Source organism: Trichomycterus rosablanca, chromosome 8 (assembly GCF_030014385.1).
Source record: "Trichomycterus rosablanca isolate fTriRos1 chromosome 8, fTriRos1.hap1, whole genome shotgun sequence".
Lineage (NCBI taxonomy): Eukaryota > Metazoa > Chordata > Actinopteri > Siluriformes > Trichomycteridae > Trichomycterus > Trichomycterus rosablanca.
In genome coordinates, this window is record NC_085995.1 from 3,220,761 (window position 1) to 3,246,233 (window position 25,473).

The 25,473-nt window shown below is 39.2% G+C and overlaps 1 protein-coding gene across 1 annotated transcript in view; it reads left to right on the top strand.

The window, feature by feature from the left end:
• nexmifb (neurite extension and migration factor b) overlaps positions 1 to 25,473 on the top strand; it is a 79,867-nt gene that overhangs the window by 49,698 nt on the left and 4,696 nt on the right. Inside the window, exon 2 of the mRNA XM_063000379.1 lies at positions 12,282 to 12,357. The gene's annotated coding sequence lies outside the window, so the exon portion shown is untranslated. The remainder of the gene's footprint in view (positions 1 to 12,281; positions 12,358 to 25,473) is intronic.

Below are 25,473 nucleotides of genomic sequence, written 5' to 3' on the forward strand. Positions count from 1 at the left end.
TTCTGTATTCGTCAGTACGCTGAGCGTTTAAACATTAGGATGCCAGGCAGACATGACAAAACTACCTCCACTACCTCTTTTTTTTTTAGTAGAGTTATGAAAGCACTAAGAAAGCAGCTTAGTGACGGCAGGTACACGCACCCCTGGCTGAGCTTATTCCGCTTCTCTTTCTTGACCTTTGGAAAAGCAAACAATGAGGATGCTTTATGATTGCTCGGCGTACACACAGACCTTTCCGTCAGATCCTCGGTGCGGCACGAGGAGAGCCTCTCAGAGCTACCCATCAATTAATGAGTGAATGTCAACAGAGGGATAATGAGAGGCAGATAAGAACAGATGGTGAAACTCAACCCTTCCTCGTCCCCTTGGCATGAACACACAGACCGACATGGAGCACCAAGGCTGACTGGATCGATTGAATAGTACGAGATGAACGATTTCTCCCGTGTTCAGGATGCACGTCCTCTCTAGTAAAGCTTCAGAACACATTTTGGCGTCTTTCTGTGCTAACAATGCTAAAAATGTTCAGTCTGGATCCTGACGTAGTTTAACTACAGAAGAAGTGTTTACAAAACTCAGTGCATTTCAATCACATCAAGGTTTTTTCCTCTCACGATTCTCCTGTTTCTCTTTATTTAATCATGTCTGATTTCTCAATGCTAGTCCTTCACCACATCTAGTACACACACGCTGTCCAAGGAAGGCTGCAGGCTAGCACAGACATGCCAATATTATTAGCGTATGAAGCATCACGCTATGTTCTTTGTATTTCCGACCTCCCTTCCTTTAGAAATGTGCAGGTTTGTCTGTTTACGCAGTACCATGTGGTGATGCTGCTTAGACTCGAAACTGGGCTTTGTGCTAGCACATTAGACCGCTGTGTGACCTGAGCGGCCTGCTTTTATTTATTTCCTTATTTATTTTCTATTTATTGATGCATTTTCTCCCTTTTTCTCCCGATTTAGTGTAGTCAATTTGTCTTCCGTTGCTGTGGATCCCTAATTGCGTTCAAAGAGGGTATGTTGCGGCTCACGTGCCCTCCGACCCGTGCGCAGTGCTAACGAACCCCTTATTTACACCCGTGCTTCTGCACAGGCGCCTTCAGGGTCCTTGCACAGTGTTTGAAGACCCCACCCACTAAGTCCGGCCTTTTCACAACCAGCAGACACGGTGGCCAAATTGCGTTTGCTGCAGGTACTGCCAACTACGCCCGCTAGATGACGCCCAGCCAACCGGTAGCAGAGCCGAGATTCAAACCGGGGTGTGCTAGCGGAACATATGTTGTACGGTATTGTTTCACCTCTACCTGACTTCAAACTAGCCTGGATGTCCACAGTCCTGCTACAGGATTGCATTTATCCAAAGCGACTTACAATTGAGACAGTATACATTGCAAGCAATTAAGGGTTAAGCGGCAACCTGGCAGATGTGGGGCTTAAACCAGTAACCTTCCAGTTACTGCTCTGGTACTTTAACCACTAAGCTACCACTGCCCTATTAGGATTAGTCTACTGAATATGTATTGTAAGTGGACAAGATCATTTCTTGTACTTTCCATGTCCTGTGCTGCATGCACCACCCCCACGTTGGTCGAGAAGAGTCGCAGACTAGCACCCACGCCCTCCGACACTTGGGCCAGTGTTGGAGACACGCAATCCCTCTTCACGCTACATGTCCCTTCATTACTCGTCCTGATGCTTGTACCAGAGAGCGAATGCTGCATTTTTGCGTCCTCGATGAGTAGAATTTCCATCCAACCCTCCCTTCAGAAAAGGCATTTGTGCCTGTTGAGCCGCACCGCTGAGATCTGAACGTCGGAGCTTGAATTCATTTTGACAATATTTAAAGGGGGTAAAAAATAAACCATTGCGTCAAACCTTTGTGTCTACATTTTTTCCATGCTACCAAATACACATTCTGACGTGTACGGCAGTGAATCTTTAGAAGAAGAGATAAAAGGCTGAAGGCACTTCATACTTTTTGCTTGACAAACCGTGTGATTGTACGAACGCGATTGACTCGTCGGATACGGAGAATATCTTTTGTACCGCGCAGCTCAAATGGCGTGTGGATAATAGTCTATTATGTTTCGAGTGCCATCTTCTACATGGCACCACTCATTCCTGCTAACCCCAAACCAGTTCTATCAGTCAGCTGATCTGCCTCCAAATAACCAGGCGATCATTAAATCTGATTAAATCTGCTCCGCGCGTCCGTCGACTCCCGAATGGGGGGGGGGGGGGTGGACTAGGTTTAGAGTCGGTACTTCTTTGCTGCTATAACAGGTTTCATTTCTGTTTATTCACGAGAGTATTGGTAAGGTGGAACTATGATATTAGATAACACGAGCTGGCAAACATTTGGTGTTTTTGATTGAGGTTTTGATTGGGAGTGATGTGAAGGCTTTTTATTTCTTAGGCCAATCGGTTCTTCCAGAGGCTCACCAGCTTGCTTTACGTGTGTGTGTGTGTGTCAGAGATAGGGACTTGAGTCCGAGTCGCACGTAAGTTGCACACACAGTGACTTCAGACTTGACTTGGAAAAATTTAGAGTCATGACTCGCAAAAAATGACTCGTAAACAACAAAAGTCCCTTATATATATATATATATATATATATATATATACCGATCAACCATAACATCAAAACCACCTCCTTGTTTCTACACTCACTGTCCATTTTATCAGCTCCACTTACCATATAGAAGAACTTTGTAGTTCTACAATTACTGACTGTAGTCCATCTGTTTCTCTACATGCTTTGTTAGCCCCCTTTCATGCTGTTCTTCAATGGTCAGGACCACCACAGAGCAGGTATTATTTAGTTGGTGGATCATTCTCAGCACTGCAGTGACACTTACATGGTGGTGGTGTGTTAGTGTGTGTTGTGCTGGTGTGAGTGGATCAGACACAGCAGCGCTGCTGGAGTTTTTAAATACCGTGTCCACTCACTGTCCACTCTATTAGACACTCCTACCTAGTTGGTCCACCTGTTAGATGTAAAGTCAGAGACAATCGCGCATATATTGCTGCTGTTTGAGTTGGTCATCTTCTAGACCTTCATCAGTGGTTACAGGACGCTGCTCACGGGGCGCTGTTGGCTGGATATCTTTGGTTGGTGGACTATTCTCAGTCCACCAGTGACAGTGAGGTGTTTAAAAACTCCAGCAGCACTGCTGTGTCTGATCCACTCATACCAGCACAACACACACTAACACACCACCACCATGTCAGAGTCACTGCAGTGCTGAGAATCATCCACCACCTAAATAATACCTGCTCTGTGGTGGTCCTGTGGGGGTCCTGACCATTGAAGAACAGCATGAAAGTGGGCTAACAAAGCATGCAGAGAAACAGATGGACTACAGTCAGTAATTGTAGAACTACAAAGTGCTTCTATATGGTAAGTGGAGCTGATAAAATAGACAGTGTGTGTAGAAACAAGGAGGTGGTTTTAATGTTATGGTTGATCGGTGTATGTTGTATATTTAAGCAATAGAACACGAGAGGGAGTGTGTTATCGCGAATAACATCACGGCTGTGAATTGGTCGCAGGCACGAACTGAAGGTGACCTCGAGTGTTCTATTGCTTTTATACAACAGTTTTTACAAAATAAAGAAAGAAAATAAATCAAAGAAGCCCTGAATTTCATATTAAATGTGCTTTAATATTGACAATACCTTCCACCAAAAAGTAGTTCCACAGCGAGTTTAACACTACAAAGCAGACATCCCAAGTTGCAAAAACTCATTTCAGGGAGGTAAGAAGAACAAGAAGAAAGCAAAAACCTGCGAAGGGAAAAAAAGAAATAAAAAAACCTCTCGCACACACCAATGTCTATGGATGAAAACAGAACTACTACGAGCTGCTAACTGGCTTAACTAACTGTTCGCGTTACAAACACATTAATGTTCCCTAAATAGTGCACTAGATTGTGCATCAGATCATGGATATATGTTCCCTACATAGTGCACTAGATAGTGAATTAGACAATTGGTTATGTTCCCTACACAGTGCGCTAGATTGTATATCAGATAACGGATTTAAAACGCGACCGGGACAAAAAGTCTGTGTTGCCTGCGTGCGCGTTTGTGTGCATGAAGCTTGTCGTTAATGGCAACGCGTCAGCGGAGTAATACAGTTGTGGTGTGAAAAGACCTGCTGTTATCACGAATATCAGCACGTTCAGAACGCTTCTCAACCAATCAGATTGTAAGGTCGGAACTACCTGTTGTATATATTATATTGACTCAGACTTGTATTTTGTGACTTGTGAACATCACCTAATTTTACATTTACAGCCCAGTTAAATGTTTCTCTTCATATTTGACTGCCTGAATTACACAGAGAAAGAGGTGCCAGCGCGGTAATTCACCAGCTTTTATTCAGCATTTTAAAGCTTTTCATTTAATAAAAATAGAAAAAGATCATTGCTCTGAATTAGAGCTTTGAAAAACAGACGTGCTTGTACTGTGACACGTTATTTTCATTAAGGGCAGCGTGCTTTTTAAGAAAGAGCGCCCACTTCAGTGAGATTACGTCAGTGGGTGCCGACGCCTTCTGTCCACAGCGAGAATTTCCCAAAAGCCTGAGCGCCCTGCAGATAATGCAGCCCCACCGACGCTGCCGCACCGCCAGATTTTAGTCCAATTAGTCATGAAAGACGTGCAGTGAAAAAAAAAAGACTTCTTTATTCTAGCAGAGGAAGGAAAGGTTATTCACGGCTGTAAATGTGCACTTACCGTGTTTTAATCTAATCATTTACTTAGCATGACTTCACCACAATGGTCATTCATTCATTTTTAATAACGACTTCCTTCAGATCAGGGTCACAGTGGGTCCACCACTACCTGGAATCGCTGGATACGAGATGATGAATACACTTTACATAGATTCACTCACTCACTCGCACCTTGAGGGCAGCAAGTCCACCTTCTGTATGTTTTTGAAAGTGGAGTATCTAGGAAACCCATGCACATAAGGGAAGAACATGTAAAACTCCTTATTGATGCTGATTCAGCAAGGTGTAAACCAACTGTTGGCATTGTGAGTGGCACAGGGAACCTGGGTCTGATTATTGTGCTTGTATAGCTTTACTGTACAGCTCATAGAGTACAAGCCTGTAGGCACCTTGAGGGCTGCCAATCCACCTTCTGCATGTTTGTAAAAGTGGGAGGAACCTGAAGTATCTAGGAAACCCATACATATAAAGGAAGAACATGTAAAACTCCTTATAGATGCTGATTCAGCAAGGTTTGAACCCTCTGTTGGCATTGTGAGTGGCACAAGAAACCTGGGTCGGATCATTGTGCTGTTATAGCTTTACTGTACAGATCATAGAATACAAGCCTGTAGGCACCTTGAGGGCTGCCAATCTACCTTCTGCATGTTTTTGAAAGTGGGAGGAAACTGGATTATCTAGGAAACCCATGCACAAAAAGGAAGAACATGTAAAACTCTTTATAGATGCTGATCTATAAGATCTATGTAGATGCTGATTCAGCAAGGTTTGAACCCACTGGGTCTGATTATTGTGCTTTTATTGCTTTACTGTACAGATCATGCAATGCAAGCCTGTAGGCACCTTGAGGGCTGCCAATCCACCTTCTGCATGTTTTTGAAAGTGGAAGGTAACCAGAGTATCTAGGAAACCCATGCACATAAAGGAAGAACATGTAAAACTCCTTATAGATGCTGATCTATGAGATCTATAATGTTAAAGATCCAAGATGCTGATTCAGCAATGTTTGAACCAACTGTTGGCATTGTGGGTGGCACAGGGAAGCTGGGACCTGTGTCTGATCATAACCCAAGTGACCAAATATCAAAAAATAATGAAAATCAAACCCAGACCTCCAGAACCCATACTGTTGTGGGGCGCACAGGGCCTAGAAAAACTACTCATCCCTCAAAAGTAGGGCTACAACGTGGGATGAGTATCAGTTTAACTAAGATGATGAATTTAAAGTTGGATCTTTCTTTTGTGCACTGAAGACTAAAATATTTGACTGTATCTGATTAAAATGACCGGGCCTCGAAAATGCTTTTTGACTCTATGGGCACAAGTTCTTACAGATACACTCCAAATTTTGTGGAAAGCCTTCCCTGAAAAATCGAGACTGATAAAGTTATAGTGAAAAGGATTGTATCTGAATGTCCTCTGTGATTATATTCAGTTTTTAGTCTTCTAGTTTTTTGGTGGCATTTCTGTGATGTGACCTGAACTAAAATCCTCTCTAGTCCTAAACATAAATAAAAGAAGCAGTGGGGGATTCGGTGCTCATTAGGAAGAAACTCCATTTCTTTACTTTTCACTCCTTGTTTGTTCTGCTACTTTTTGCCGACGCTCAAGTTCATTTACTTTTCCCAGGGTCACAGAGTTAAAAAATCTCTAATTACTCTTAAGCTTCTTTTGTCTGTGATTCAGAGCCTCTTCTGCTGACATTTAGTCCAGAGTTCCTCCAGAATAACTGCATAAAAATACCTTTAGAAAAGCCATGTTTTCTTACCTGTTACTTATTTATTAATAATTCAAATCAAATCACTTTTAATTAAAAATTATTTATGCGTCATCAGGATAGTTAAGCACTTGAACAAATGAAAACCTAAAATGTTCCAGTTTTTTCAGACTGTGAGATGGTTTGTGGTTGATCAAACACGGGGATCAAACACAGAAATCAAATACGTGGATCAAACACAGAGATTAAATACAGGGATCAAACATGGGGATTAAACACAGGGATCAAACACAGATCAAACACATTAAATACAGGGATCAAACACAGAGATTAAATACAGGGATCAAACACAGATCAAACACAGGGATCAAACACATTAAATACAGGGATCAAACACAGAGATTAAATACAGGGGTCAAATATGGGGATTAAACACAGGGATCAAACACAGATCAAACACAGGGATCAAACACATTAAATACAGGGATCAAACACAGAGAATAAATACAGGGATCAAACACAGAGATCAAACATGAAGATCAAAAACAGGGATCAAACACAGAGATTAAATACAGGGATCAAACACAGAGATTAAATACAGGGATCAAACACAGAGATTAAATACAGGGATCAAACACAGAGATTAAACACAGAGATCAAACATGAAGATCAAAAACAGGGATCAAACACAGATATCAAACACAGAGATTAAATACAGGGATCAAACACAGAGATTAAATACAGAGATTAAACACAGAGATTAAATACAGAGATTAAACATAGAGATTAAATACAGAGATCAAACACAGAGATAAAATACAGAGATCAAACACGGATCAAACAGAGATTAAATACAGAGATTAAATACAGGGATCAAACACAGAGATCAAACACAAATACATATTGAAGAATGAAGCATGCAGAGAAACAGATGGATTACAGTCAGTAATTGTAGAACTACAAAGTGCTTCTATATGGTAAGTGGAGCTGATAAAATAGACAGTGAGTGTAGAAACAAGGAGGTGGTTTTAATGTTATGGCTGATCAGTGTATATTAGATCACATGATAAATAAATCTTGTTTATTTGTCAGTATAATCATGAATATTAACATGATATAATTATTTTGTGGTGTTTAGTGTTTTTAGGGCTTTTAGAATAAAAACTCAATTCATTTTATTTGGCTTTAAAATTCATGTTTTGTGGAACTTCATGCATCATGTTGTGGAAAATATTTCCCTGAACAATCACCCGAGTTCTTATCAGACTATTAGAGCTCACTGCCGTATTTATTCAGGTGGAAATGATTCCCTGCGGGACGAGAATTTGCTCACTAAAGCATAATGTTCTATTTTAGATTTCAGCATCAGAGCATCGGCGCTTCGAGAAATAGAAATCATGTGGAAATATGTCACTCAGAAACGACGTTCATGTGCAGGTGTGTGCTGAAGATTTTGGAGCGTGTCTGTGGGATTCGGGCCCTTTCAGTCAAAAGAGCATTTATTAGGTCATGAGTTAACACTGGGTGAGAATGCCTGGCTCACAGTTGATGTTCCAATTCAACCCAGCACTGGGGTTTAGGGCTGTGGTGTTAAAGTCAACTGAGTAAAGTTCTTCCTCTTTATGGAGCTTGATTTAACAATTCAGAGGGCAATCATTCAGTAATTACAATCATTAGAAGCGCTGTCCACATACTTTTGAACATTTAGTGTAAATTCATTAAGTCCACCGTCAGTACCAATGTAAGATTTTTAGTAAGGATGAATTGGGACGCTAACTGTAAGCCAAATCTCATTAACTATTATTAGTACACAACCTCACTAAAGCACCTGGGCTTGTTTGGAGGTAAATTCAGGTAGTAATGTTCCAAAAGCTCAGGTTGAAATTACCCACTGACCCATTGGCTCTGTGCCGGGGTAATAGGCGCCCTCGGCCACGTCGTGCATAACATCCTGTTATTGTTTATTAAGTGCTGTTTTTAATGTTTTCAATTATTCTTCAGGGGTGGTACGGTGGCTCACAGCAAGAAGGTCGTGGGTTCGATCCCCAGGCGGGGCAGTGTGGAGTTTGCATGTTCTCCCCGTGTCTGCGTGGGTTTCCTCCGGGAGCTCCGGTTTCGTCCCACAGTCCAAAAACACGCAGTCAGGTTAATTGGAGACACTGAATTGTCCTATAGGTGGGTGAATGGGTGTGTGTGTGTGTGTGTGTGTATGTGTGTGTGTGTGTGTCTGCCCTGCGATGGACTGGCGCCCTGTGCCCATTGAAAAGTTGGGATAGGATCCAGCACCCCCACCCCCGTGACCCTGATTGGATAAGCGGTTAAGAAAGTGAGTGAATTATTCTTGCCACCGCTTAAACATGCAGAAGGTGGATTGGATGCTTTGATTCACTCAGTTCCACCTAGAGGGTGATTAATAGTAGGCATGTGGGCATGGAGGAAGCATGCATCATGTGACCTGAGCTCAGGATGGAACCCAGACCCTGGAGCTGTGCGACACCAGCACTACCCACTGTGAAATTTTGTGAAGTGCTGATTTGAAGCTATAGTTTACTACAGTATAAACATATGCGGTGTGGCGAAAAGTATGTGGACACCACTCTTATTTATCAAATTCAGGTGTTTTAGTCACACCCATCACTGCACTGCTGCAACAGGTGTATAAAATCTGCAGCCTCCAGCTGTCTTGTTCCAGCATGACTGTGAGCCTGTGAACAAAGCGAGCTTGATACAGACCTGGATTGATGAGTTTGTCCTGGAGGAATGGCCTGCACGAGCCCTGGACTTAACCTTACTGACCATCTTTGGGATAAATTAGAGCATCGATTCCTCTTTAGAGCCTGAAATCACAAAATGGCACAAATTCCCACAGACACACTCCAAAAGTTTTGTAGAAAGCCTGGCCAGAGGAGTGGATGATGTTGCAGTCGTACAAAGTGGGAAGGCAACTCAACGTACAGCAAGCTCATGATTAGGCGTCCACATACTTTCGGCCACGTCGTACATACACCTGCGCATTCACGGTTGCTCTGATCTTAGCGGATGATAAATTGGGCGTTTGAAAGGCCGCAGCAGTTGCTCCAGCTTTAAGAACTTGGTTACGTAGATCAGTTTGTTCTTAATTGGCCGTCCCAGTAAAGGTTAAATTAATGCAGCCGAGGAAACGTTTGAGTGGCAGGCCTGCACAACACAATGCCAATTATAGAGCGGGTGCCAGTGCCGAGGAAGGGGGGAGGGGTGAGGGGCATGGGGGGGGGGCAACATTTTCGGATTTATTCTCCAGCCGAACGTATGAGCCAGAGGGAAGCTATTCCACATAATCAACATCCCTCAACTGACATTTAATACAATATGTGCACGGCTGCAGTGCCCGCTTTCGCCCGCCAGAGCTTTAGGCATACGCGCTGACAGCACACACACACACACACACACACACACACACTGTAATGCAACATACAAACTGAATTATTTTGGCACCGTGGTTGACTTTTCTCACACAGGTTTATATTTTCTCTAGATTTCTTTTATTCATCTGTTTTAACCAACTGCTTTATGCTGGTCAGGGTCGTGGTGGGTTAGGTGCCACCCAGAAACACTAGGCGCACAACATGGCCTCCTAATTTATCACTGGTGATTATGATTGACTTAGCTGGTGACTTTTTGTGCCTACATACATTTACATTTGCAGCATTTAATTTTTGAGCAATTGAGGATTAGGGGCCTTGCGCAGGGGCCCAACAGTGGGCTAAGGTGGGGCTTGAACCGGCATACTGGTCCAGTACTATAACCTCTGAGCTACCACTGCACATACATGGATTAGGTGGCCGCATATATTTTGCTGTTGTTGCTGTTTTTAACGTGGTTGGATATTATTTCCAATTTAGTCATATCCAATTACCTGATCACATCTTGCTACCTCTACTGCTGTATCTCCATATGAACCCGCCTCATGCAGGTGACCACTTCTGACCACTTCTTTTCACCTGCATGAGGCGGGTTCATATGGAGATCCGTATCGCGCACGGAGAGTCATGCACCGATTCTTATTATCCATCTCAGGTCGTAATTGCAGCAGTTATGAGCAATCCTGATATCACTCCCACCACTGGACAATCCAATCATGGTCCATATAGGCGCCCGACCCGCCGACAGCAGTGCTGAGATGCTGCACCACCCGTTTATTGCCATTCTTTGTGGTAGAAGAAGGTAGATTTAAAACTTAATCTTCGTCCTCTCGCTTGTGCAGAGCTGCAGACTTCAGACGAGCTGGGTGTACAAAACCGCTCCACCTTTAAATACTTTAGGATAAAATGGAAGCTATATTTACATATTAAGGTTGCGGAGGTTAACAACTATAATGTCGATGTGAAATTGAGATTAAAGCCGAGCGTGATGAATTGTGCTGTTGCCGTGGTGATGAAGCTGCGCATCTTTACAAACTTCCTCCCTCACAAACCGAAAGGTCACGACTCAGGTGAGATGATAAAGTGGAAATAAATCAGCGTACGTATCCGCATGCTGCAAATAAAGCTTCGTTTCTCCCAGCTGCTCTTCAGTCAAGTGAAAAAGTTTCAACCTTTTATGATTTTTATCAGTTTTTTATTTACATTTTATTTACAAAAGAAATGAACTCCAGTAAGAACTTTGTGCAACCAAATCTATTTTTACATAGATTTATATTTATAAAATTTACATTTAATTTATATTTATACACCGATCAGCCATAACATTAAAACCACCTCCTTGTTTCTACACTCACTGTCCATTTTATCAGCTCCACTTACCATATAGAAGCACTTTGTAATTCTACAAGCCATAGCCTAGTGGTTAAGGTACTGGACTAGTAATCAGAAGGTCGCTGGTTCAAGCCCCACCACTGCCAGGTTGCTGCAGTTGGGTCCTTGAGCAAGGTCCTTAACCCTCAATAGCTCAGACTGTATACTGTCACTGTACTGTAAGTCGCTTTGGATAAAGGCGTCTGCTAAATACTGAAAATTTGAATGTAAAATGTACAATTACTGACTGTAGTCCATCTGTTTCTCTGCATGCTTTGTTAGCCCCCTTTCATGCTGTTCTTCAATGGTCAGGACCCCCACAAGACCACCACAGAGCAGGTATTATTTAGGTGGTGGATCATTCTCAGCACTGCTGATGAAGTTTTATAGCAGTTCTATATGGTAAGTGAGGAGAAACAGGGAGGTGGTTTTAATGTTTTGGCTGATCGGTGTATATAGGAGTAGTACAGTTTAAATAGTATCCCACCAACACTGCTGCACCTGATGCACTCATACCAGAATAACACACACTACATTATTAACATATTAGTGCTATTGCATTGCTGAGAGTCCAGTCATCATCTTGTCCTGATGATTTGATTGATAAATGGAATACAGGGGGTGGCAAAGTGTACTATGTAATAAATGGCCCTCATTCAGTAATTGTATACCCACAGTTTATCTGTATAGTTGGTGTAGCTTATAAAAGACTACATGGGATCAGATGTTCACAGAAACACTCCAAAATCCCTTTAAAGCCCTCACACAGGAGTGGAGGCTGGTACAGCTGCAAAATAGGGATTTCATGCCTGTGCTTTTGGAAGGGGGTGTAGAACAAACGCATGATCAGGTGTTCACATACTGTTCGTGATATAACAAATCTGAACCTGGACTATTAATCACTTTTTTACGTTGCATAAAAAACAAACAGGAGCAGTCGGGTAATGGATACGACTAGATTGGGAGGGAAATTGCATAAAGTAATTAGTTAATTAGTAGAACCCAACTTATTAAGTTTACTCATACATGTATATTTTATTTCTCTTTATAGATGGGACAGTGGAGATGATGCTGTAAATGAAACGTCGTCTACAGACTTTTTGTGCAGACCACACCGGACTGAGCTGGTAAGGATAAAAGGCCTACTTAAATACATATGTATATATATTTATATTTTATTTTTAATGTAACTTCTCTTAAATTTAATTGCTTCTAGTTGTTAAATAATAGTATATCTACTTTGTGTGACTAGAGCTACAACATGGCATTGCATCTTTTGTGTTAATGAGAGGGACAGTAATGCTGTCATTTCTATCTAAAGCTCAATAGCGGTTCCGCTCTTCTACACTTTCTGTTGAGTCAATGGGGACTTAAAATCAGTAAAGATGTGTTCCAGTCATTAAGTCAGAGAAAACAGTTGCAGAAATCAGTCAGAGACTACATTACTTATTAGTGAAAACATTAAGATCACGCAACTATACTGTACATGCTGTAAAAACAGCTCTGACCTCCATGAGACATTTGAAGCAGTCCTGTGATATCTGGTACCAGAACATTAACACCAGGTCCTTTAACTTCTTTATGTCCACCTAATCCTGGAGAAAACTGTCCAGTTTCAGTTCCTGAGTGCCCATTGTAGGTGCTCTTGACTCTGGACATCAGTTAGCATGGGCGCTTCGACTGGCCTGCGACTATACAGCTTCGTACACAGAAGGGTTCAACACATTCATCTCATCACAAGGATTAAAATGATCTGCAATTTTTGTCGCAGTCTATTCCAGACACCAAAACCTTCTTGTCATCAGGCATCGATGAGTCTTGGCTGCCCAACAACCTGTCAGCGGTTCCTGGTTTGTTCCTCTTTGGGCCACTGTTGGTAGCTACACACCAAGGCTGCCTGTGATGCGCCCCTCACTGTTTGTAGGAAACTCAGGTCTTCATGCTTCATGCTATAAAATTTAAGAAATTAGAACATTATAATATTTAAAATATAAGACATAATAACATTATAAAATTTACAATAAAACATAAACAACAATAAAAATTAAAGATAAAACAATAAAATTCATCATTATTGCATCTTAAATGTTCTTATAAACAAAGTGTAACTGAAGTAGGGCTGCAACTAATGATTATTTTGATAATTGATTAACTATTGACCGTCTTTGGTTTTTTATATGAATATAATATATTCTAAAAACGAGTCTTGGCTGCCCAACAACCTGTCAGCGGTTCCTGGTTTGTCCCTCTTTGGAGCACTGTTGGTAGCGCCCCTCACTGTTTGGGGGAATCTCAGGTCTTTATGCTGATCATTTTTGCTGCTACCATCAGATCAATATTTGATATTAAATATTTAATAGAACTGTGACATTTAAGTGTTACGAAATAGGCAGTGTCAGGCAAATTTTTGGGGGTTGATCCTAATATTTTGACTCATTGACTCACTTTTTTTTATTAAAGTACTTCCTCTGAGACACGTCAAGCCACCGTTTCATACATGTGGTCTAATACAGGGTTTTTTTTTTTTAAGCAACCCATATTGTGTTCATGATCCAGGCAACACAAACAATGCATCAAAATGAAATATAGATAATTAATAAAATTGGTGGCAATCTGGTCCCACTGTGTTTACGAGATGTAACATAAAGCCTCCACAAGGGTGCGTACGTGGACTAGTTCATTTCGTGTTTATGCACCTGTTAAAATGTATTTAATTGTTCGTATTTTTCTCTGCGGCCGTTGAGTGTTTGAAAAGCCCTGGTGTAATAGATTGTCTTAATGAGGAGACAGAAATCCCGGCCATGTTCAAAGTTGGAATATCTGCATAATAGAATGAATAATTTTATGTTGTGCTCTTTTGTCTGTGCTCTAAATAAGTCGTTCTAATCAGGCTCAGCAAACTGTGAGGATTTAACAATTTAAAAATCATGTTTCTGAGTCCAGGGCAGAATTTTAAGTGCCACTAAAAAGGAAAAGCCTTAATTTTGTGTCCTTGTGAGTTAATAATAGTCATTATTCTTTTGAAAATGTAGAACAGAAAAAGCTTTGTAATTGTGCAACTAGCATGAAAGTCCTATTCTATTTCTGTTCAGTGGTTCAGTTGCCGTGTTCCAGCTCCGGTCCTGTACCTCCTCTGTGCCGGTCGTAAGCCTGTCAGGCTTCACTTTATTACAGGCTCGACTCCGGCTGAGGAATCCGGAGTGCAGGTCTGATCCGACCCCACCGTCACTCTCGCAGAGATAAGTAGTGCAGCAAGTCTGTACTCTGAACAAATGAAAAACAGCTCAATTCAACTCAGAATCAGGGCTTTTTTCCCCGGAAAGAACAGCAATGAATCATCCCGCAGTTACTCTCCTCTCATTACCAACATCCGGTGTGGATAAATTGATCTTTCGCCACCATTCAGAAATGCCAGAGTCCATTAAGGGCTGGACTGACAGCAGCTTTAACAAATACCCACGTTTTTCCACACCTCTGGAATTTAAGTGCCTGGATACTGTAGAGTCGGGTGAGTGAGGGGAGGAGAAGACAGAAATGTCAGAAGAGAGAACGTTTTTATCATAGTGTGGGTTGTATTATGTGGATGGCTTTAGTTATAGGGTGATGTTCCTGGTCAAATGCAGCTTAACACAAGATAATGTACACATTTCTACGTTTAACGTCATTCATACATATACAGCACAATAAAACATTTTTCTTTCTATATAGTAGCTCCTAGAATCAGAGCACAGGGTTAACCATTGACACACTGGAGCCAAAATGGTCAAGGGCCTTGCTTTAGGGCTGAGTCAGGATTTGATTCCTCAACTTTCCAGTTGGGCAGGACCAGCACTGAGTTTTCGAGCAGCACAGTGGCTCGGTGGGTGGATTCACATCGTGATCTGGCATAGAACAAACCAGGACTGGTACCAGAATTAATGAATTGAAGAAGGTGGCCTGGTCTGATGAATCAGGTTTTGTTTTACATCACATGGATGGCCTGGGGAACACATGGAATCAGGATGCACTATGGAAAGAAGGCAACCAGGCGGAGGCAGTGTGATGCTTTGGGCGACGTTCTGCTGGGAAACCTTGTGTCCTGCCATCCATGTGGATGTTACTTTGACATGCATCACCTACATAAGCATTGTTGCAGACCATGTACACCCTTTCATGGAGACAGTATTCCCTGATGGCTGTGGCCATCTCGATCCAATCGAGCATCTGTGGGACGTGCTGGACAAACAAGTCCGATCCATGGAGGCCCCACCTCACAACTTACAGGAGTTAAAGGATCTGCTGCTTCAGGGGTCTAGTGGAGTCCATAATAATAATAATACATTTTATTTATATAGCGCTTTTCAAGATACTCAAAGACGCTTTACATAAGACAAATAATCAAAACAAATACGTACATACACCATACAAATCATAGTACAAAATCAAAATAGTACATCAACATCAAGAATAATTAAGATAAAAACAAAGAGAGCAGCATAAGACAGTTCATTAAAAATTAGCTAAATTATGAGAGAGAACAACAAATATAGAACAATTTCTTAAAATTAGACAGAAGCAGGACAGATTTACATGCAATCAGGAAACTGAAAACTTTACAAGTTTTAGGATCTAGGACTTCACATTTCTGTCGTGATCTAAGTATAAAAACTATTAAAAAGAATAGCAAAAATAAAAGCATTTATTTTGTGTTGTTACAAGTTAAATGCCACTCTGAATAGATGAGTTTTGAGAAGTGACTTGAATTTGGACAGGTCAGGACAATCTCGTAGGTGTTTGGGGAGAGCATTCCATAAAGATGGAGCAGCTATGGAAAAGGCCCTGTCACCCCAGGTCCGGTGCTTGGTCCTAGAGGGTATGGACAGTAGGTTAGCCTCAGAAGAGCGAAGGCTACGGGAGGGAATGTGCTGATGGAGCAGGTCGGTGAGGTAGGATGGGGCCTGATTATGGAGAGCTTTGTGAGTGAATAGAAGAATTTTGAATTGAATGCGTTGAGCAACGGGAAGCCAATGAAGTTTTTGTAGAACAGGTGTAATATGATCACGGGAGCGAGTATGAGTAAGGAGGCGAGCAGCTGAATTCTGGATATACTGAAGTTTTTTTAGGATTTTGTTAGATGTACCATAAAGGATGCTATTGCAATAATCAATTCTGGATGTAATAAAAGCATGAATCAAGGTTTCGGCGGCAGAAAAGGAGAGTGATGGACGTAGACGTGCTATGTTTTTTAGATGAAAGAAAGCAGTTTTGGTGATGTGATTTACATGGCGGTCAAAAGAGAGGTTGCTATCAAAAATTACACCAAGATTTCGGATGTTAGAAGACGGAGACAAAGTGTCATTATCAATGGTAATTTGAAAATTTTTTGTGGTTTTTGCCAGGGTTGTAGGACCTACGATGATCATATCTGATTTTTCACAGTTTAATTTGAGGAAATTAGCTTTCATCCACAATTTCATTTCAGTGATGCAATTTGTCAGAGTGGAGTGAAGTTCAGTATTAATGGATTTGGAGGAGATGTAAAGCTGAATATCATCAGCATAGCAGTGGAAATGTAAACCATGCCGACGTATGATGTCACCAAGGGGGAGCATATAAAGAATAAACAAAAGGGGACCTAACACTGAGCCTTGGGGAACGCCTTGGGACAGTGGAGCAATGGCAGAACTACAATTGTTGATATTAACAAACTGTTGTCTGTTTATGAGATATGACCTTAACCACAAAAGGGCAGTACCAGTGATGTTGACAGAGGATTCAAGGCGGGACAGAAGAATGGAGTGATTAATGGTGTCAAAAGCTGCAGTAAGATCAAGGAGGACGAGAATATTAATTTGTCCAGAGTCTGAGGAAAGAAGAAGGTCATTTGTGACTTTGAGGAGGGCTGACTCAGTGCTGTGCTGGGGGCGGAAACCAGACTGAAATGATTCAAATAGATTATTGGAATTTAGGTGATCTTTGAGCTGTGAGGCAACAACACGTTCCAGTATTTTCGACAGAAATGGAAGATTGGAAATGGGCCGAAAGTTACTCATAATGTTAGAGTCAAGTCCAGGTTTTTTAAGTATGGGAGTAACAGCAGCCAATTTGAGTGATTGAGGGACTGAGCCAGAACTAAGAGAGGAATTGATTATCTCTGTGATAAGTGATGAGATAACTGGAAAACAACCCTTAACAAGTTTTGATGGAGCAGGATCCAAAACACAAGTGGAGCTTCGCATCCCTGTTAAGATCTCAGATAGGTCCAAAAGAGACACAGGTGAGAACTGAGACAGAGGCTGGGTAATAAATTGAGATGAGATAGGCGGAGAAACAGAGATGACAGGGGAAACTGTCAGAAAATTGTGGATATTCTCAACTTTTGTTTGAAAAAATGAGAGGTAAGAGTTACACTTGTCAACTGTAAAGGAATTGGTAGTATTGTCAACTGGTTTGAGAAGTTTATTTATTGTGGAAAAGAGAGTCTTAGGATTTGTTGATCCAGCATGTATGAGTTCGGAATAGTAAGTGGATCGGGCTGCCGTAAGAGCGTCTTTGTAATGTTGAAGATAATCAGAATAAATCTGATAATGTACTGTTAGACCGGTTTTCTTATAAAGTCTTTCAAGCTGGCGTTTACGGGATTTCATTTGGTGAAGCTCAATTGTGTACCATGGTGCGGAATGACTAAATGAAACAAATTTGGTTCTCAAAGGAGCCAGCTCATCAAGACATGAGGCGAGTATGTCATTATAGTAATCGACAAGGTCAGATGAATTACTAGACAGTACAGGACAGACAGACATCTTTTTAACAAGAGAATCTGAGAAAGCAGAGGGAGAGATATATTGAAGATTCCTGAAGGATATTTTACGTTTAGCTCTAGTGATGGGCCTAGTGACCTCAATGTCCATGATGATTGTCAAATGATCAGAGACAGTAAGGTCATGGCTGGACGGCTGATGAACTAGGACACCAGTAGAGCAGACAAGGTCAAGAGTATGACCTTTTTTATGAGTTGGAAAATGTATATGTTGTGTGAAATTAAAACACTGTAACAATTCCAAAAATTCCCTGGCAAATTTACAGTTGTTGTCATCAATATGGATGTTAAAATCACCCATAAGCAGTACAGAGGATGAGAGGGCACTAAGCTGGGTTAAAAAATCTGAAAAATCAGAGAGAAAGGAAGCGTTTGGCTTTGGCGGACGATAAACTACAGCAGTGACCAGAGGAGTAGGCCCTGACAACTTGAAAGCCAGGTGTTCAAAAGAAAGAGCAGCAGGAAAAGACAAAGTGGTTATTTTAATATCATCCCTATAGACTGCAGCAACACCACCACCTCGCCCTTCCATACGAGGTTCATCAATATACGAGTATCCCATTGGCGTGGTCTGATTTAACGTAAAATAATCCAAGGGTTTATGCCAAGTTTCAGTGAGACAGAAAAAGTCTAGTTCACTGTCAGATATAAATTCACTGAGTACAGTACTTTTTGTGTTGAGTGAACGAACATTAAGCAATGCCATTTTCAAGTGGTATTGTTGTGTAGTTGGCTGTGAGGAACGAGGAAGAGAACGGAGATTTGCTAAGTCCACTCCGCGTTTCCCATCCCACTCCGTGGACAGCGTTGTCATGGAGACTACACCGCTACTGGTGTGCAAGGCAGCAGCGCTCTGATGACGTGTTTGCGGAGCGACAGTGCGCACGGCTGACCAGAAGGATGGAATAGCGTTACCGTTTCGAAGATAAACAAGCTTTCTCCGGGAGCCCCTGTGAATATAACGAGGCCGGCGAAGGAGTCCAAGCTGTTTGATGACTGAAATACACGATGGAGTAGTGCAGTTGTTGAACTTCCTCAGCTGGTCAACGGAATAGTTCAACATCGTGCCGATCCCAGGAAAACTCATCCACCGTTCACCACCGGCCGCAGACGCGATGTACAGTAGAAAGAACAAAAAGTATCAAAAGCACAAATAAAAGTATCAAAAGTAACATAAAAGAAATAGATCCACAAGGTGTGTAAAAAGATGAAAACGAAAAACGATAAAAATACAATAAAATACGGTAAAATACGGTAAAATACGGTAACGGTAGCGGCAGCCAAATGCGCCAGCGTCCACCATCACCATGCCTCGATGGGTCATGTCCCTTCTGACTGACCTACAAACTGTGAGTGTTTGGGAATCTCAAACAGGGTTTAAATCACTAATAAACCAACAATAGCTGTTTTGTAGTATATTAAATAATTTTTAACCAGAATATCCAGTCTTTTATTTAGAGAACAATGCTTAGGTGGTTCAGACGTGTGTTTTGAAGTAAGAATCTTGCCATTAATGAGACTCAGAACATACACAGCCTTACATTTTTCCAAATATCATAATCCTTTATATATTCCTATATGACTACATGAAAGCACATGTAGAATAAATTATCAGCTCTCTCGAATATCCGTTTATAAACGAGTCTACAATGAAGCAAACCAGGGTTTCAGATATTGGGCAGCCAGTGAAAGAGTGACGCCAGTTCCCTTTCACCCTGCCGTGTCGGAACCAATTAGTGTGCATGTGCTGCTCGGCGTGTTACTCAGCTTTACAGCTCGACTGAAAGAGCAGCAGCCGCCGCCTGCTAGAACAGCTGAGCTTTCAGCACCGATGCTCAAAATCTGCACCGAAACCCGTCTGTACCATACTGAATCACTGCTGCTACACACATCCAGCTCCAGAATTACTGCCACCCCTCGTACAAATGTTTAAAAAAAGATCTGGGGGCGGCACCGTGGCTTGGTGGGTAGCACTCTCGCCTCACAGCGAGAAGGTCCTGGGTTTGATTCCCACGTGGAGCCTCCGACAAGTCCAAGGAAATGCAGTAAAATTGCCCTGAGTGTGTGTGTGTGTGTGTGTGTGTTTGTCCTGTGATGGACTGGTGACCTGTCTGAGGTGTTTCCTTCCCTTTTGCCCAGTGAATCGTACCCACTGCCACCCTGATAAGTATAAAGTGGTGGTAAAACAGACTGAATGAATAAATTATAACATTTAAAATATAAGAACAAATAACATTTAAAATATAAGAAATAACATTTAAAAAATAAGAAATAATAACATAATAACATTTAAAATAAAGTAAATTATAACATTTAAAATATAAGAAATAACATTTAAAATATAAGAAATAATAACATTATAACATTTAAAATAAAATAAATTATAATATTAAAATATGAGAAATGATAATATTTAAAATAAAATAAATTATAACATTTAAAATATAATAAATTCTAACATTTAAAATATAATAAATTCTAACTTTTAAAATGTAATAAATTATAGCATTTCAAATATAAGAAACAATAATATTTAAATATAAGAAACAATAACATTTAAAATATAATAAATAATAACATTTAAATTACAAGGAATTATAACATTTAAAATATAAGAAACAATTACATTATAACATTTAAAATATATGAAATTATAACATTATAACATTATAATATTGTAACATTTAAAATATAAAAATTATAACATTTAATTCAACAAAAGGAAATTAAGTTAAATAAAATCTACAAAAAATATATATATTTTAAATCAGATCACATTTCATCATTATTGCATCTTAAATATTTTAATAAACTAATGATTATTTTGATAATTGATTATTCTATTGATTGTGTTTGATTTTTTATATAAACATTTTAAAAACAAGAATAAAAAAATCTAAATTAATTGCAGCATTAAATAAAATATAATTTACAATGCCATTTGTAAGTTTGTATGTGTATCTCTGTGTGTGTCTCTCTCTCTCTCTCTCTCTCTCTCTCTCTCTCTCTCTCTCTCTCTCTCTCTCTCTCTCTCTGTGTCTCTCTCTCTCTGTGTGTGTGTGTGTGTGTGTGTGTGTGTGTGTGTGTGAGCACTTTATTAATCTAATCTATTAAAACCTTTTTGGGGTCACACAGACAGTACAGACAGTTTCTTCTTCTGCAATTTACAAGCACCAGTAAACACACTTTTCTTCCATCTCAGCATCATCGAGCACATCTCATACTGTCTCCTATCTACAGAACAATCACAGAACTGAAACACAGATCCCTTCGGGCGTTTTCATTTACTGTAAGGAAGCAGTTTGTTTAATGTTAGTTCTATTTCGGTGCTTTAGGAGGACACGGTGTTCATGATAAGCTAGACGTGTAAGATACTTGGAGTTATTAAGCTAAATTGATCTTTTTTACTGGCTGGGTCATTTTCATAAACAAAACTCTTCCTGTACAGCAACATCATAACTCATTTTGTACTGGGAGCTTCTACTCAGCAGGAGAACCAAGGTGGACCCAGTGGGTATGAAAAGCTTTCTGACTGCAGGGGTCGCGGGCCCTTCTCTTATCGTTCACATGACACATGATGTGGGAAATATAAACCAGCCCTTCAGACCTTTAGTCATCCATTAAATTCTCTGTGAGATGAGATGAATTTGCTTTTTCACCACAATGGGAAGAATTGAGAATACACAAATCTTAACAGCTGACTTTCATTTATCAGGAAATCATAAATAAAATCTACACATATTAAATGTCAGTAGTTTATGGTATTAATAAAGAACTTAGAACATCTAGAGCTGTACCTGGCCCCACAAACACTGAAGAGGATGGTTCAGTTTTCTCCAAGGTTCACGAATCACTGAGGATGGAATATTTTGGTGGCATCTCCTGAACCTCATTGTTAAGTATGGTAACGGATCTGTGATATTTTACAGCCTGTTTTTCCTACAGATCCCATAAGAACCCTGTACAAATAGATGGCATTGGGCTCTATAAAGTACCAGGAGATGTTAAATACAGCTCTGGCTGTCTGCGCAGGAATACTGAGGTTGTAGTTGATCCAAAATAAATGTCTGGGTCCACACAAAAAGGTGTAACGAGCAAAGAAACGTTCCGGTGCCCTGAAGTCTTGGAGCTTGGGGGATCTGGCTGGATTTTGGATGAAGGAGTATCTTTAGAATATATTATTATTATAATTATTATTATTGTTATTATTATTATTATTGTTATTATTATAACCATTATTATTGTTTTTTTATTGTTAGCATCATCATCATTATTATCATTATTATTATTGTTATTATTATTATTATTGTTGGTGTTATAATCATTATTATTATTATTATTATTAATATACTAATAATCAGTGTTGTTATTGTTATAATCATTATTATCATCATCATCATCATTATTATTATTATTATTATAGTTAATAATATTATAAGCGTCATTATTTTTTATTATTATTAATATTAATAATATTATTATAATCATCATCATATTATTATTATTATTAGAATAATCATCATCATATTATTATTATTATTAGTATTATCATTATTATTATTATTATTATTATTATTATAGTGAATAATATTATTGTAATTATCATCATCATATTATAATTATCATTAGAATCATTATTATTATCATTAGAATCATTATTATTATTATTATCATTACAATCATTATTATTATCATTACAATCATTATTATTATCATTAGAATCATTATTATTATCATTAGAATCATTATTATTATTATTATTATTATCATTACAATCATTATTATTATTATCATTACAATCATTATTATTATCATTACAATCATTATTATTATTATTGTTATTATCATTACAATCATTATTATTATCATTAGAATCATTATTATTATCATTAGAATCATTATTATTATTATTATCATTACAATCATTATTATTATCATTACAATCATTATTATTGTTATTATCATTACAATCATTATTATTATCATTAGAATCATTATTATTATCATTAGAATCATTATTATTGTTATTATCATTACAATCATTATTATTATCATTAGAATCATTATTATCATCATTAGAATCATTATTATTATTATTATCATTAGAATCATTATTATTATTATTATCATTACAATCATTATTATTATTGTTATTATCATTACAATCATTATTATTATCATTAGAATCATTATTATTATCATTAGAATCATTATTATTATCATTAGAATCATTAATATTATTATTATTATTATCATTAGAATCATTATTATTATCATTAGAATCATTATTATTATTATTATTATTATTATTATCATTACAATCATTATTATTATCATTAGAATAATTATTATTATTATTATCATTACAATCATTATTATTATCATTACAATCATTATTATTATTATCATTACAATCATTATTATTATCATTACAATCATTATCATTATTATTATTATCATTACAATCATTATTATTATTATTACATATGGGGAAAGCTGTGGATTATCAACTAGAGGTTGTGGTTTAAGCAAGGCCCTTAACCCTCTCAGCTCCAGGAAGAATTAATCTTCTTTAGTAAAGGATTATAATTATTAACCACAGAGAAAAATTTTATTTAAGCTTTTTACGGTAATATTAATAATAATTATGGAGCTGGATGTATAGCAGTACATGGTTTAGTTCTGTACTACCTTCTCTAATCCTCCTCACAATGCTGTATTATTAATATAAAGAATTAAAAGCTTTATTACATAAGCCATCGAAATCCGAAACTGATGGACAGACGTGATGGAAGTAATAATGGATGGAGAAAAAAATGTTTGGTTGTTAGAAAGCTGATTTATTTATTATTTATAATTTAACTGTGAGTTATTTGGTGAGTTTTGCCTCGTTTTATCCTTTAAGACGAAGATTGTGCTTGTTTTAATACTCGTCTCTGAACATTTTGTTCTAACTCGCTCATATCCAAGGACGTGTGGGGGAGTTCAACACGGTGGCTTTAATACTGATGTGATCAGATTTATGATTAATCTTGGTGCCTTAGGAGAAAATAGATGTGAAGTGTATGTTACTTTTATCAAGTCTGTACAAAAGAAATCACACGGTACATTATTTATTCATTCATTTATTCATCCATTGTTTGCTTTACCATCCTGGTCAGGGTCTCGATGGGTCTGATTCATTGGATGAAAGGCAGAAAACACCACATACAGGTCAACAGTTCATCACAGGGCAAACAACTTGTGACATGCACAGAGAAACGAGTTACACTCGAGAACTTGCTTGTCCAGAGTAGCTGCAGCATTATGGTGATACCACAACTGGCTTTCCCTCCCTCAGACACAGCCAATTGTATCTGTAGAGCCCTCAACAAGCAGCTCTAGCGTAATGGAGAGGCATCACCACCTGAACCAACCCTACTTTTAATATGAAACCCTGAGGTAAAAAATAATGACAGAAAATAATGAGTTTTGATCAGATATAGAAAAACAGACTCAGTGTGACTGTTCCACTTTAGCGAGTCCAAGCGTGAAGCAGCATTTTATACATGACAAAACAAACAATAAATAAAGAGATTAAGCAAACAAAGACTAACAAAAAATCATTTCTGCAAATGCTGAACTAATTTTAAGCTTATGACCAAATGCACGTATGTACATAATAGTTCTTTTATTGCACCATATTTGTTACCACAGTTAAACACAACCACCTTAAATAAAGAGAGTTTTGTGGTGTGATTATGATGCATTTATAGCGCCCAGGTGGCGCAGCGGGAAATTCCGCTAGCACACCAGCTCAGAGATTCTGAACTCCTCGGTTTGAAACTCGCCGTTGCCACCGGTCATCTGGGTGCCATCTAGCGGGCATAATTGGCAGTGCCTGCAGCAGACACAGTTCTGCTAGGGCGGGATGACCGGACTATGTGGGTGGGGTCTTCAAACGCTGTGTAAGGACCCTGAATGGTGGATAGAGGCGACTGTGCAGAGTGCATGGGTGACAAATGGTTTAGCTAAGGGCTGCATGCGGGTTGGAGGAGGCGTGAGCAGCAAATACACCCACCTCAACTGCAATCAGGGATCCCCCAGCAGCGGACAGATTGACCACACTAAAATGGGAGAAAATGGGAGAAAATAAAAAAATAATGCATTTATACAATCAGTAAGTATTTTTTCAATTACTTGAATTTCTGTTTTACTTCACTTCTGTTTTACTTGTCGCTGAAAGTATGTGGACACTTGACCATGACTTGCTGGACATTTTATAACAAGCCCATGGACTTCAAAATGAATTCGGTCAAGGTAAAGGACTGGGACGGAGGCGGTGGTTTCATTTGCAGAAGCTTAATAAGATACGAACAGTCACCAAAATACAGGGCATAAACAACGGGGAATCGGAAAAAATGCAAGGTCATACCTGGAATTAGAAATGGGCAAGGATAGAAAC